The 12,007-nt window shown below is 45.0% G+C and overlaps 1 protein-coding gene across 2 annotated transcripts in view; it reads left to right on the plus strand.

The window, feature by feature from the left end:
• The first annotated feature begins 9,902 nt into the window (after window positions 1–9,902).
• The window catches only part of Trpm8 (transient receptor potential cation channel subfamily M member 8), an 83,952-nt gene continuing 81,847 nt past the window's right edge, over window positions 9,903–12,007 (plus strand). For both annotated transcript variants that reach the window (XM_029483630.1, XM_029483643.1), the window contains exon 1: window positions 9,903–9,968. The gene's annotated coding sequence lies outside the window, so the exon portion shown is untranslated. The remainder of the gene's footprint in view (window positions 9,969–12,007) is intronic.

The raw sequence follows: 12,007 nt of genomic DNA on the forward strand, positions 1-12,007 counted from the left end.
GAAGGAAGGGAAAAGGGAGGAAGGAAGGAAGGAAGGAAGGAAGGAAGGAAGGAAGGAAGGAAGGAAGGAAGGAAAGAAGGAAAGAGGGTGGGGAGAGGAGGAAGAAGGAGAAAGGGGTGGAAGGAAAGGAATGAAGAAAAGAAGGAAAGGAAAGAGAGAGGGATGGGAGACAGAAATGAAGAAAGGAAGGAAAGAAGGAAGAAAAAGGCAAAAGTAAGAGGGGAAAAGACCTCTTGCCACTAGTATGGTCCTGTCAGTCTCTTCTTCTTGGTATCTAGAGCTAAAAGAGGGATTTTCATGTTGCATTTATGAGCTTTGGGAGTCCTAGAAGTGATCTTCAGTAACAACACCCTTAAAGAGCACACTGCATCTCAGGGTGGAGGAGGGCACGACACTCATATCAACTGGGCTTGGCAAGTGGCATGCATCTGGTGCTCCTACCTCAAGATGGGAGCTAGAGACCAAGGAATCACCTGGCTGTTCATGGTCCAACTTGCCCGTACGTAGTATGCAGTGTGGCAGAAACAAGAGACCCCACTTCAACAAGGTTCAGACCCTGCCCTGGCCCATAACTTTTTGTTAATTTCATCATTCCTACAAACAAACAAACAAATAAAGGTCATGTGACCTACCTTCAAGAGCTGGAAGAGCAGATGAGGGAGGCTGATTTGAATGTGAGCAGTGCTCCTGAAGTGCCTGGATAAAAAGGCTTGCCTCCTGGGGGATGCTGTGGACTTTTAGAAGGCGTGGCTTTAAAGAAAGTCCCTAGGACACTGGGGACATGCTCTCAAAAGGTTTCTTCCCCTCCTGTTTTATAGCTCCGGATGTGTCAGCATGCTCAGGTGGCATGGCCATTTACGGTCCTCACCAGACTCCAAAGTGATGAGGCCAGTTGACCCCAGCCTTTGCCTCCCCATTTGTGGGTTTATTTTGTTCTTCTTCAGAAGGAGATGGTAACATTTCCTCCTTCCCCAAACCATAACACAACTGACTCCATGATGGTAGTACAATATAGACCATGAAACTCAGTGCTTAGACAGCACCCCCTGCCAAAACTAAAACAAAGACCTAATTTATCAATGTCATAGTTCTGGGGACATCTTTAAATGCACTAACCTTACTTTTTGGTCATCTATAGTTGTGATTCTAGCTAACTATTCCTGCTGATTGAAGTATGTCAACTCAGAAAACAGATATTGTACATAAAGGCTTATAAGTGAGTAAGGCTTACACTGAGAAAGGCTCAGTGCTATACTAGGACCCCAAACATCCAGTGTGGCTTCTGTCTGGCTAATAAAGACTTTCTGTTGGCTTAAACCCATTTATGCCCTAGTCTTCTCTGTGAACACCCCACAAGAAGAAACTGCTCCAGGCCCTCTGCTGTAGCAATGACAAACAGAATCTTGCAGGTAACAAACACTTTGAAATTGTACCATATCTCATAATCATGAGATCCATTGAATAAAAGCATCTTGTCTTATAAGTAAGTCTGCCAGAAGCACCACAGGATGTGGCTGTCGAGGTGATTAGATTTAGAGTCAAGTAAGGGACAGGTATTTAGATGTCCTGTAACACCGTTTTCAGGAAGGATTGATGAAGGAGGATGAGCCTCCTCCAAGGTGGGGACACCTTCAAGCAGTAGTTCAGATACAGCTCCAAGTTCTGCCTTGCTTGCCTGACTTCATTTCATGCTGATGCGTGCACCTACTCTGTCACAGGTGAGTGCACATCACATGAGAGTTTGTGTTTGAAAGCTTTTTAAAAATAGAAATTCATAGATCTGGGGAGATGGCTCTGTTGGTAAAGTGCTTGCTGAGCAAGCATGAAGACTTGAGTTCAATCCCTGGCACCCATCTAAAAATCCAGAACTCACAATCCCAGAGCTGGGGAGGCAGAGACAGGGAGGATCCTGGGACTCTTTCTCCAGTCAGCTTAGCCTAACCAGAAGGCTCCAGGTGTCAAAAACCAAACCAAACCAAACCAAACCAAACCAGACCAGACCAGACCAGACCAGACCAGACCAGACCAGACCAGACCAAAACAAAACAAAACAAAACACCAAGCAAGCAAAAACCAGTAAGGACAGCTGACCTCTGCCCTACACAAATGCTCACAACACATGCAGATGTACATACAGGCACACACATAAACATGAATTTCTTCTTGGGGTGCCATATGTATATGTATATATATATGTGTGTGTGTATATATATATACACACACATATATATATTATATATAGCATGAAGGTGCTATATGTGATATACATTATATATAACCTCTACATACTTAATAAAATCTATCTGAATTTTTGGATGAGATGTCTCACCCAAAGAGACCAGTATCTTAAAACTGATATCTACTCCTCACTAATATAACTTGATTTTGCTGTGCAGACTTCCTTGTGTGGAAGCTTGCAGCCCCTAGCTCAGCCCTTAGAGAAGCTAGTGCCTAAGTCAGGGCAAGGCTACAGGGGCTAGCATACTATGACAGCATCCCAACCCCTCTCTTGTTGGAAAATGTCTTTCCCATCAGGTTACTTTTGGGGCAAATATTTAATTCCCATCTGCAATGGCCTGGCTATTTTCATCTCTGACATTCGAACCCTTCTGCCCTCGGGGCCCTCTGTGGGATGGCAATGCTACTAATGACCCTAATTGTGCATGGCTACCCTCCTCCCTCCATTACCTCCATCACCCTTGGCCACCATGCTTTTAAGGGAGGGTGCCTCATCCCTGGTCAGAAGCCCAGCAAGGGCTCTGAGAAGCCACATGGGCCTGGAGTATGTTTTCTTTGCTGTGCTGTTACCACATAAGAGTGGTCTGGAATCACTCAGAGCTCTTTCTCTAATCTCAAAGTTTCAGTAATTTGGATAAAAGGGAAGAAATGGGTTCTTATTAGAGCCCTTTAGAGCCCAGAGCTCTAAAATGGGACAGGGCAAGGTCAGATAGGCCAAAATGAAGGCCATGTGAATTTTTAATACTTTCTGTCTCGCTCAGGCACTAAAGCACACATGGAGGCAAGGGAATGCATTCCTCAAAAGCCTACACCCCCACCTCTTCTCAGCCTTGCTGAAGACAGGCTATTTGAAGGCAGACATTCAACAATATAGTGTAAATAAAGTATTGGAGATCTTTTGAAGTGATTTACTTTAAGTTTCATGAACTCTTTTTAAAGAATCCATCCAACCAACCATCCATCCATCTATTCATCCATCCATCTACCTATTCATCCATCCATCTATCCATCTATCCATTTACCCATCCATTCATTCATTTACCTTTTGAGACAGGGTCTCAATATATAGCCTACATTGGCCTCAAACTGGAGATCCTAATTGCTGAGATTAAAGGGGTATCCTACCACACTTGGCTCATTTTGCTTGTTTGTTGGTTAGTTGGATTTTAAGACCCAGGCTGGCTTTGAACTCACTATTGTCCTGCCTCAGCCACCCAATGTTGGGGTTATAGGTCTGTGCCACCAAACTTGGCTCTGTAGCATTACTTACATCAATGGCTTGGGTTCATAAACCCTTCTGACAGTTATTGGTCTTCAGGTGCTGTTGCTGGAGTGTTTGGCCCTTAGGTATTGTGTCTTCATCTCTGTGGCATGTGGGGTAGACACTATAATTTCATTGTCAGCGTGACATCTGAGGCAGAACCTTGCAGGTGATGTGTATGACAAACTGAGCAAGGTGCTGCTTGCCTGTAGTCACAGCAATGCAGTGGCAGAGACAATAGGTTTGGCCAGGACTAAGAGTAGGCTGTGCTGACTCTCCCTCTTACTCCCCTCCTAGAATGGGAAGTTGTCTCTGGATGCCTCTCTCCTTGTCAAAACCTTGGGGGGAAGACCTGGGTTTCTGGAAAGGGCAAGGCCCTGACCTATGTGGACCTGCATCCTCACACAGGGTCAAAAGCATCACAAGAGCATAAACCCTGTGTGGCCTCAACATGAAGGTAGACTTTCTGCACAGTCATCAAAGGTATCTTCCTTTTAAACATCTTTCATGGAACAAACTCATCCAGAGAGGAATTGCTTTGTGATGCTTTGTACCAACTCCATGGGAAAAGAGCTGGGCTCAGTGCCTGAGAGAGCAGAGGGCCTCTAGCAGTCATGGGGATAACGGGGTTGGAGAAGGAGCAGTCTGGGAAGATGGAAGGGAGACCCAGCAATTGCCTGGCCCTCCTGCTGGTTTTCCAGCTTCTTTATGCAAGAGGGGGGCACATCATAGGGTTATATGCATCCAAGCAACTTGCGACCACAGTGGGGAGGCAGGGGGGTGGAGCTCAGTTTTGGGGGGTGGGCCTGTGGCAGTGACTGCTTACATTGTGTGGTCTAGGAAGCAGAGTGCTGGAATTACGGGCTGGGCTCTAGATCTCAGTCTAACCTCTAATAAGCTACATCTCCCCACCTCTGGATAGCTCCATAGCCTTCAATCTTGCACCAATGGCTGGGGACAAGTGCTTGGAACATGAGCCTATGCACGTGGAGATGAATTTCCAAAGCAATTTATACCACAGAGTTTGCAACCCAGGACATTTTTTTTTTTTTTTTTTTTTTATTTATTATATGTAAGTACACTGTAGTTATCTTCAGACACTCCAGAAGAGGGCATCAGATTTCATTACGGATGGTTGTGAGCCACCATGTGGTTGCTGGGATTTGAACTCGGGACCTTCAGAAGAGCAGTCGGCGCTCTTAACCACTGAGCCATCTCACCAGCCCCCCAGGACATTTTCAATATCAAGTGCTTTAGAGATGTCACTGTCAGCCACTTCCAGTTCACCCAGTTCTGACAAGAGTTCTCATGGGACAAACATCCAGAAATCAGAGATGGAATAGCCGTTGTCTAGGGATTTTGCAGAGAGCACACGAGTGCCCGTGTTTATCTTAACAGGGAGAAGGATCTGTGGAGGAGCCGCCAAGTCTGACACCGTTTCTCACCTGTGAAGCCTGCTTGGTGGATGGAGCTGGATGGCTTTGCTTATGGCTGCCCTCTCCTGGTATTGAGAGATAGTGCAACCACCTAGCATTAAAAATCAAAGTCTTTGTCTAATAGGATGAATTGGGGCATTTTGTTGAGTCTTGAATAAAACCTTTTGCCTGCACACCCAAACTCATACCCCTCTGCCTGTATTTTTACTTTTATTGGCCTCATCTTTTAAATTTTATTTTTCTTTTGTGTGAGTGCTTGCATATGTGCATGTGTGTGTGTGTGCTTGTGTGTATGTGTGTGTGTGCTTGTGTGTATGTGTGTGTCCTTGTGCGTTCATGTGTGTGCAGGTGTATGTGAGTCTGTGGTGTGCACTCACACGGAGGCCAGGGGTCAACCTCAGGTCTTTTCCTAAAGAGCTGTTTACTTTGCGTTCTTTCTAACTTGAGTTGGTTCTTCGATGAGTTTATACAGGTCTATAGTGCATTCTGGTTGCTTTCCTCCCATCTCTCTCTTATCCTCTGCCTCCCACCTTCACATGTTCCTTTTCAGATCCATGATTGTCGTTTTTATTGTCAGACCCACTGGTTTAATGGAGGCCATCTGTGTAACCACTATATTGAGATGATCTATTGGAGCTTGGTTGGGGGAGTCACCAGTGTGAGCATAACTGAAGGTAATGACTCCCACTTTCCTTGAATCTATTCATCATTTAATCCAGCAGCCCCCAAAGGCCTCTCCCATCTTTGTCTGGCTACTGATGGACTCTTTCTTGTGCAGCCATCTGTGTTTGTTGAGAATCCATGATTGCAAGCGACCATGTCATATCTGGGAGACAGCATTCTGCAGTCTGCTCTCTTCGCTCCTGGTCTTAGGGTCTCTATGCCCTCTCATACGCAGAGCTCCCTAAGCCTTGTGAAGGATGGTGGAGGTATCTTGTTTAGGGCTAAGCATTGAGCCACCACTTATTTGCCACATCTGGCACAGCTATAAGACTTTGCTTTTGTCTCATTTCACTGTTGCCAGGTGCCATGGGGGCCAGGTTCTCAGGACTAGGCACCTGCCGTGTTTTTTTTTTTTTTTTTTTTTTTTTAAGACAAGATCTCTCTGTTGCCTGAAGCTCACAGACTAGAGTAGGCTGGTTGTCCAGTGGGCCTCATTTGTTTCCACCTGCTTAGCAATGAGGTTATAAGTACATGCTACAGTGCCTGGCTTTTGTGTGGGTTCTGGGGATCTATCAGTTGGATCTTGAAAGCATGTAGGTTGACAGAGCCATCTCTCCAACTCTTTTGCTCACTTCTAGATGATTCTAGATGTCTTTCAGGCCATGTTAACGATATTTAAATGGCTGGGCCAGATCATGGTTTATTGGTTTTGATGACAAGATGTTTGGATGAACAATGAAAACTTATGAGTTAAAGTGAATAACTTGACTTTTAGTTACCAAAAAATCAATGAGGAAGTCCCTCCTGGCTTCACTGTCCTCATCTGGAGATGTAAACGGTTTCCTTGGCCCCTGATGCTTCTCTCTGCACTTTTAGGTCAAGCTACGCTGCTGGGAGAACCTAGGAGGCAGTGAAGGCTCATACCTCAGCATCCATGAGACTTCTTTGCTTTCCTTGGGCATCTATGGTGGTAATAGTCATTTCTTTCCTCTTGGTTTTGGAGACTGGCAGCTTGAGGTCAAGGTGGTAGGGTAGTACCACTGAGATATCTCCCTGTGGCTTGTGAATGGGAATCTTCTCTTTGGATCTTCGCAGGATTATTCTGTGTGTTTCAATGAAGGTTATTATTATTTTTTTTTCATCAAAACTCAGTCTAACTGGGCATGGTGGCACACGCCTTTAATCCCAGCACTAGGGAGGCAGAGGCAGGTGGATTTCTGAGTTTGAGGCCAGCCTGGTCTACAAAGTGAGTTCCAGGACAGCCAGGGCTATACAGAGAAACCCTGTCTCGAAAAAACAAAACAAAACAACAACAACAACAAACAAAACAAAACAAAACAAAACAAAACAAAACAAAACAAAACAAAAACCTCAGTCTGATAGCTTCATTTTGCCTTTTTCACTTGTTACTCTGTGTTGTTGTGATAGGTGCCTCTGCTCATATGGCTATGTGCACATGGGCATACACATGTGTGTCCATGCATATGAAGGTTAGAGTTTTGCATTGGATGTCTTTCTCCATCACTCACCACTTTAGTTTTTGAGACTGTCTCCCACTGAACTGGAGTTTATTAGCTTACCAGGCTGGCTGGCCAGGGAGCTCCAGAGATCTGTCTGCCTCTGACTTCCTGGCACAAAGACTACAGATGTGTACTCCTAATCCCAGCTTTTTACGTGGCTGCTGGGGATCCAAACTCATGTCCTCAGGATGTTTGCGTTGCCAGCACTTTACTAACTGATCCTTAGCCTTTTAACCATCCCTTTAAAGACCATATTTCCAAGTAGGCTCATACTTGGTGGCTGCAAAGAGTCCATTCTTCAATGTAATATGTTAGAAGGACATAGTTCAGATCATGACAGAGACTATATACCACATTTTGGAGAAGATGGCAAGGTTGAGCCATGCTTGCAGGAAGCCTAAAGCAGCTTGTAGTCCTAGAATGCAGGTCTCTCTCCAGGGTCTGAGATCCTTCAAGGAAGGCATCTGCCCAAGGGTTTCTTGTCCCTCAGGGTCAACTCTCATCCTACCCATGATGCTCAGCATCACAGATGTGTTGCCTTGCCTCTCTCCCTCTCAGTAAGGACCAACACATGGCCACTGTCACAGCACATCCATGTCTCCTCCCCCACGTTCAAAGTCTGCTCAGGCTCCGAGTCTTCAGTGCAATGAAGCCATCTAGTCTCAGCTCAAGGTTCCCAGCACAGCCCCAGGCAGCAGACTGCAGCAAGTCTTCTGCCCCTACCAGTTTTCTCTCTTGTTACACGTTGAACCCACGATGAAATTGTACAACTGTGCTGTGACCTGTAGCAGTCACTTGACAGCCCATGGTTTGATTCTACCCTTGGAAATTTAGCTTGAAGTCAAGTCCCACTAGGTTCCCTCATGACATTCTGGCAGACACAGGCAAGGGAGCTGAAATGGGTCCCTGGTGTCTTTCCTTTTCTTTGTTCCTGGTCCTCTTCAGTTTGCTTGATTTTTCTATTAGGTTTTGTGTTGGATCCCTTGCTTCCTCTGAAGATTCTTGCTGCCTCCAGTGCAGATCAAGGGAAGAGAATCCTGGATTTTTCTGGCTCCATTTAGAGGTACAGGTGCAAGAGTGTGGGGTAGGAAAGGAGATCATGGGGTGTGGGATGCTGCAGTCCTAGATCCATTGTTAAGGGTGATCACGAGAGTCCTCTGATTCCCTGCCTGACTTTTTCTTTCTATCACAGGCTTCCTCGCTTACAGGAAGAGGCCTTTGTTCCCCTTTCCATGCACCCTCCTGTCCCCACGGCCTTGCTCTTGGCCGTTGTTACATTTGTTATCTGACTTATGACTAGGGTGTTTGCACTAGAGACCTCAGGCTGGTATCTTTTTTGCCCCTGTTTGCTTGAAGGGTTTTCTTTTTACACTGAAAACACCATCTATGGGAATTGCTACACGAATCCAGCCCTGCTTTCAGACCTTGCTCAGACATCTGCCTCTACAGAAGTCTTTCTTGATATGCATTCTGCCTAATCTGAACTCCTTTGTGTTTATATTTCTCATGCCATCATCTTTATGTGTGCGTAGGTATGCATGTGGAGGCCAGAGGTTGATGCTTCTCAATTTCTCTCTACTTTATTTTATGATTATATATGCATATGTGTCATGTCCACCTAGGTGCCTGCCAAGGCCAGAAAATGGAGTTAGAGCCCTGGGAGCTTGAGTTACAGGTGCTTGTGAGCTGCCTGATATGGGTCTTGGGACCTGAATTCTCATCTTATGGAAGAGCAGCCAGCACTGTTAACCACTGAGCCATCTCTCTAGCCTTACTCACCTTATTTTTTGAGATAAAGTCTCAATTAACCTGGATCTTTACTGATTGAATTTGGCTAGATTGTCAGTAAGGTCCAAGGATTTTCCTGTTTCCTCCTCTGTAATGCTGGGACACACACACACACACACACACACACACACACACACACACCTGGCTTCTATGTGGCTGCTGGGGATCCAAGGCAAGCCCTTCTGCTTTCTTCAAGCAATGGATTGACTGAGCTATCTTTTCAGCCCATGTTATAAAATTTGAAATTACTCCTCCCTCTGTCTACATGTTGATAGCTTACACTCCACATGTAATCATAAACTGTAGACAGTAGCCAATACTTGAAGACCCCCAGTTAGGACAAAGAAATCATGTTGGTGGTGTGATTTAAAGCTGAAATCTATCCACTGGCCATTCGTCCATCTCTTCTCACATCTTCTCTTCTTTTCTGGTCTAGACACAAAGGCAGTAAAGGGGACTTAGGTGGAAGTACCTGTAAATTAGCAAAGCTGGTCCACCTCAGCTTCAGTGACACACTCCTAAGCCCTGTGTAGGCAGCTCAATGAATGAAAGATAGAGTTGGGAAATCTACAAATATGCAAAAGAGCAATGCTGGTTAAATCATTTCCATTTAAGAGTGTTTTTCTAATCGTAATTAAGGATTTTAATTCTTTAATTAATTTCACCATTTTTCATGATGAGCATTTCCCATCTCATTTGTGGTTTTTAAAATGTGCCCCTAACTGTAGAGATTAGGTTTTAGTGTGAATTAATCTATTGGCGAGCAAGGGTGAAAATCAGGGATGCTAACCTTACTGGAATTTAATAATTACCATGTTAGCATTTCTGCATACTTAGGCACTGCATGGCTCTCTATTCAGTTGCTAAAATTGCTCTTGCATGGTGTGACTTTTTCTTTTTTTCTTTCTGTATTCCTTCTCTTCAAAGAAGCTTAGTGCAGGAGGCGGGGCTGGGCTGGGCTGGGCTGTGTGTGACTATAAAGTCCTCCCTCCTCCAGTGAGCTAAGAGACAAGCAGGCTCTTTGAGGAGAGAGAAGCTCTTGGCTGATTGAGCAGCTCCACGGTATGTTCTCAGCTTTTGCTTTCTCCCCTCTGTAAGTGCCGCCCTGGCTGTGGCTTGTGCAGTTGATGCAATGAATTTGGTACCTTTGATCTGAGCATCATTTTCTGCCAAGATTTGAAACCCTTAGATCCTTTCAAGGGATGTGGGGCAATATGCTGCTTCGCAGATTATCTCCTCTCCATTTGAGTTGGTTTATAAATGTAGGATTTTCTTCTAGAATTTCTGGGGAATGGTTTTAAAACATGATTGCATGTTCCCTTTCCTGATTGATAGATAGTGGAGTCCTCAAAATAGCTTTTCTAATGACTCCCCTATCTATCGTGACCCTGAATCAAGTAAGTTTTCTTAAGTCAACACTCTGGTGAGATAGAATTAACTCAAAAAGGGATGAAATCAGACAGCAAATTTTCTTTGCTAGCAAAAAGAGAATGGGCTTGTCTTGTCTAAACTTGCTGTGGCTGTCTGGATCTCTCCACTGATTGGAACGGGCATCTCGTGTTATTTAGAAGTCAATGAGAAAGCAGAGGGGCCGGGTGAATGATTACAGGTTTCACTTCTAGTTCACTTTAAGGCTCGTGCGGACATTCGTGGTGTCGGGACTACAGAATATCTGGTGCCCTTTGCACGTGCTGTAGCTGTACTAACAGGAGCGTCCTGAGAAGGAGTTCCGCCTTCTCAGAATCCTGGGAGTGAAGAGAGGGCTGCTTCAAGACTGTGACTTTGTAGTTATCATTCTCTAAAGTTTGGGATGAAGTTGTCCTCACCTAGGACTACATTCTTTGTATACGAATTGCTTCTTCTTTTGGCATCTGTGAAAGCAGCAGGGTCTAGGCTCCTCTGCGTCCCTTGCTGGTTCCATCTGGTTCTAGAAGGTTTTTGGCAAATAGCACTTTTAAGCTCTTCTCTGGCCTATGCTTGCCCATGTCTTACCACTGCTCCTTAGAGCAGGGTCCTGGGTGGGGGACCAGTATTTATTATTATTTATTATTATTATTATTATTAATGTGGTGGTGGTGGTGGTGATGATGATGATGATGGCAGTGGTGGTTGTTTGTTTTGTTGACACAGAGTTTCTCTATGTAGTCCTGGCTGTCCTGGAGCTTGATACATAGAAAAGACTGACCTCAGATACACAGAGATCCTTCTGCTTCTGTCTCCCAAGTGCTGGGATCACAGGTATGGGTCCTATGCCCATGTGGGCCCAATAATCTTAAACTTCCAGAAAATTTGCCATTTTGCCAGTTTTTAACCCACCTGTTCAGACTTCTCCCCTGTTGCAACTAGGACAACAGGAGAATGTCTTCAACAACAACAGCAACGGCAGCAAAAGTTTGAGTTCTTCTCCATGGTGAGTTACAGATGAGGGTCCAGGCGATCCCCTAAAGGCCTGTGCACCTCTACCATGCTATTGCCAGAACAAGGATGGAGAGATGGATGTCTCTGAGTGGTGTCACATGTATTTGAAGTTTCTCAAGTGTCACCCTCCCCATTACAATGAATAATTGATGGGAAGGAAAAGAGGAGCAGGAACAGGATGGGGTTTGGTGCCAGGCTCTCTGGAGCATTTCCAGAGCACAAACCAGCATCTTAGGACCAGTTCGGTTGCTGAGAAAGTTAAGCTAAGAGCTAATCCTGAAGACATGCCAAATACTACTATTGTACAAAGACAAGAACATCACTGATTCTCACGTGTGTCTGGTGCAGAGAATGTGAGAATATTCCATTGATAATAATGACTTATAGATTGCAAAAATTATTTATTAGCACTAGTAATAAAGACACAGGGGTGCTGGTGAGGTGGCTCAGTGAGTGAGGTTGACCTCATTCAAGCCTGAGGATGAGATTAATCCCCAGAACCCACATATTAGAAGGAGAGAACCAACTCGTGTAAATTGTCCTCTGATTTCCATATGCAAGATACCCCTCCCCCGCCCCCAATTTAAAAAAGGCACAATGGCCAGCCTCTACAAACAAAACGTCTTCCTTCCTTCCTTCCTTCCTTCCTTCCTTCCTTCCTTCCTTCCTTCCTTCCTTCCTTC

This window comes from Mus caroli, chromosome 1, assembly GCF_900094665.2.
Source record: "Mus caroli chromosome 1, CAROLI_EIJ_v1.1, whole genome shotgun sequence".
Taxonomy (NCBI): domain Eukaryota; kingdom Metazoa; phylum Chordata; class Mammalia; order Rodentia; family Muridae; genus Mus; species Mus caroli.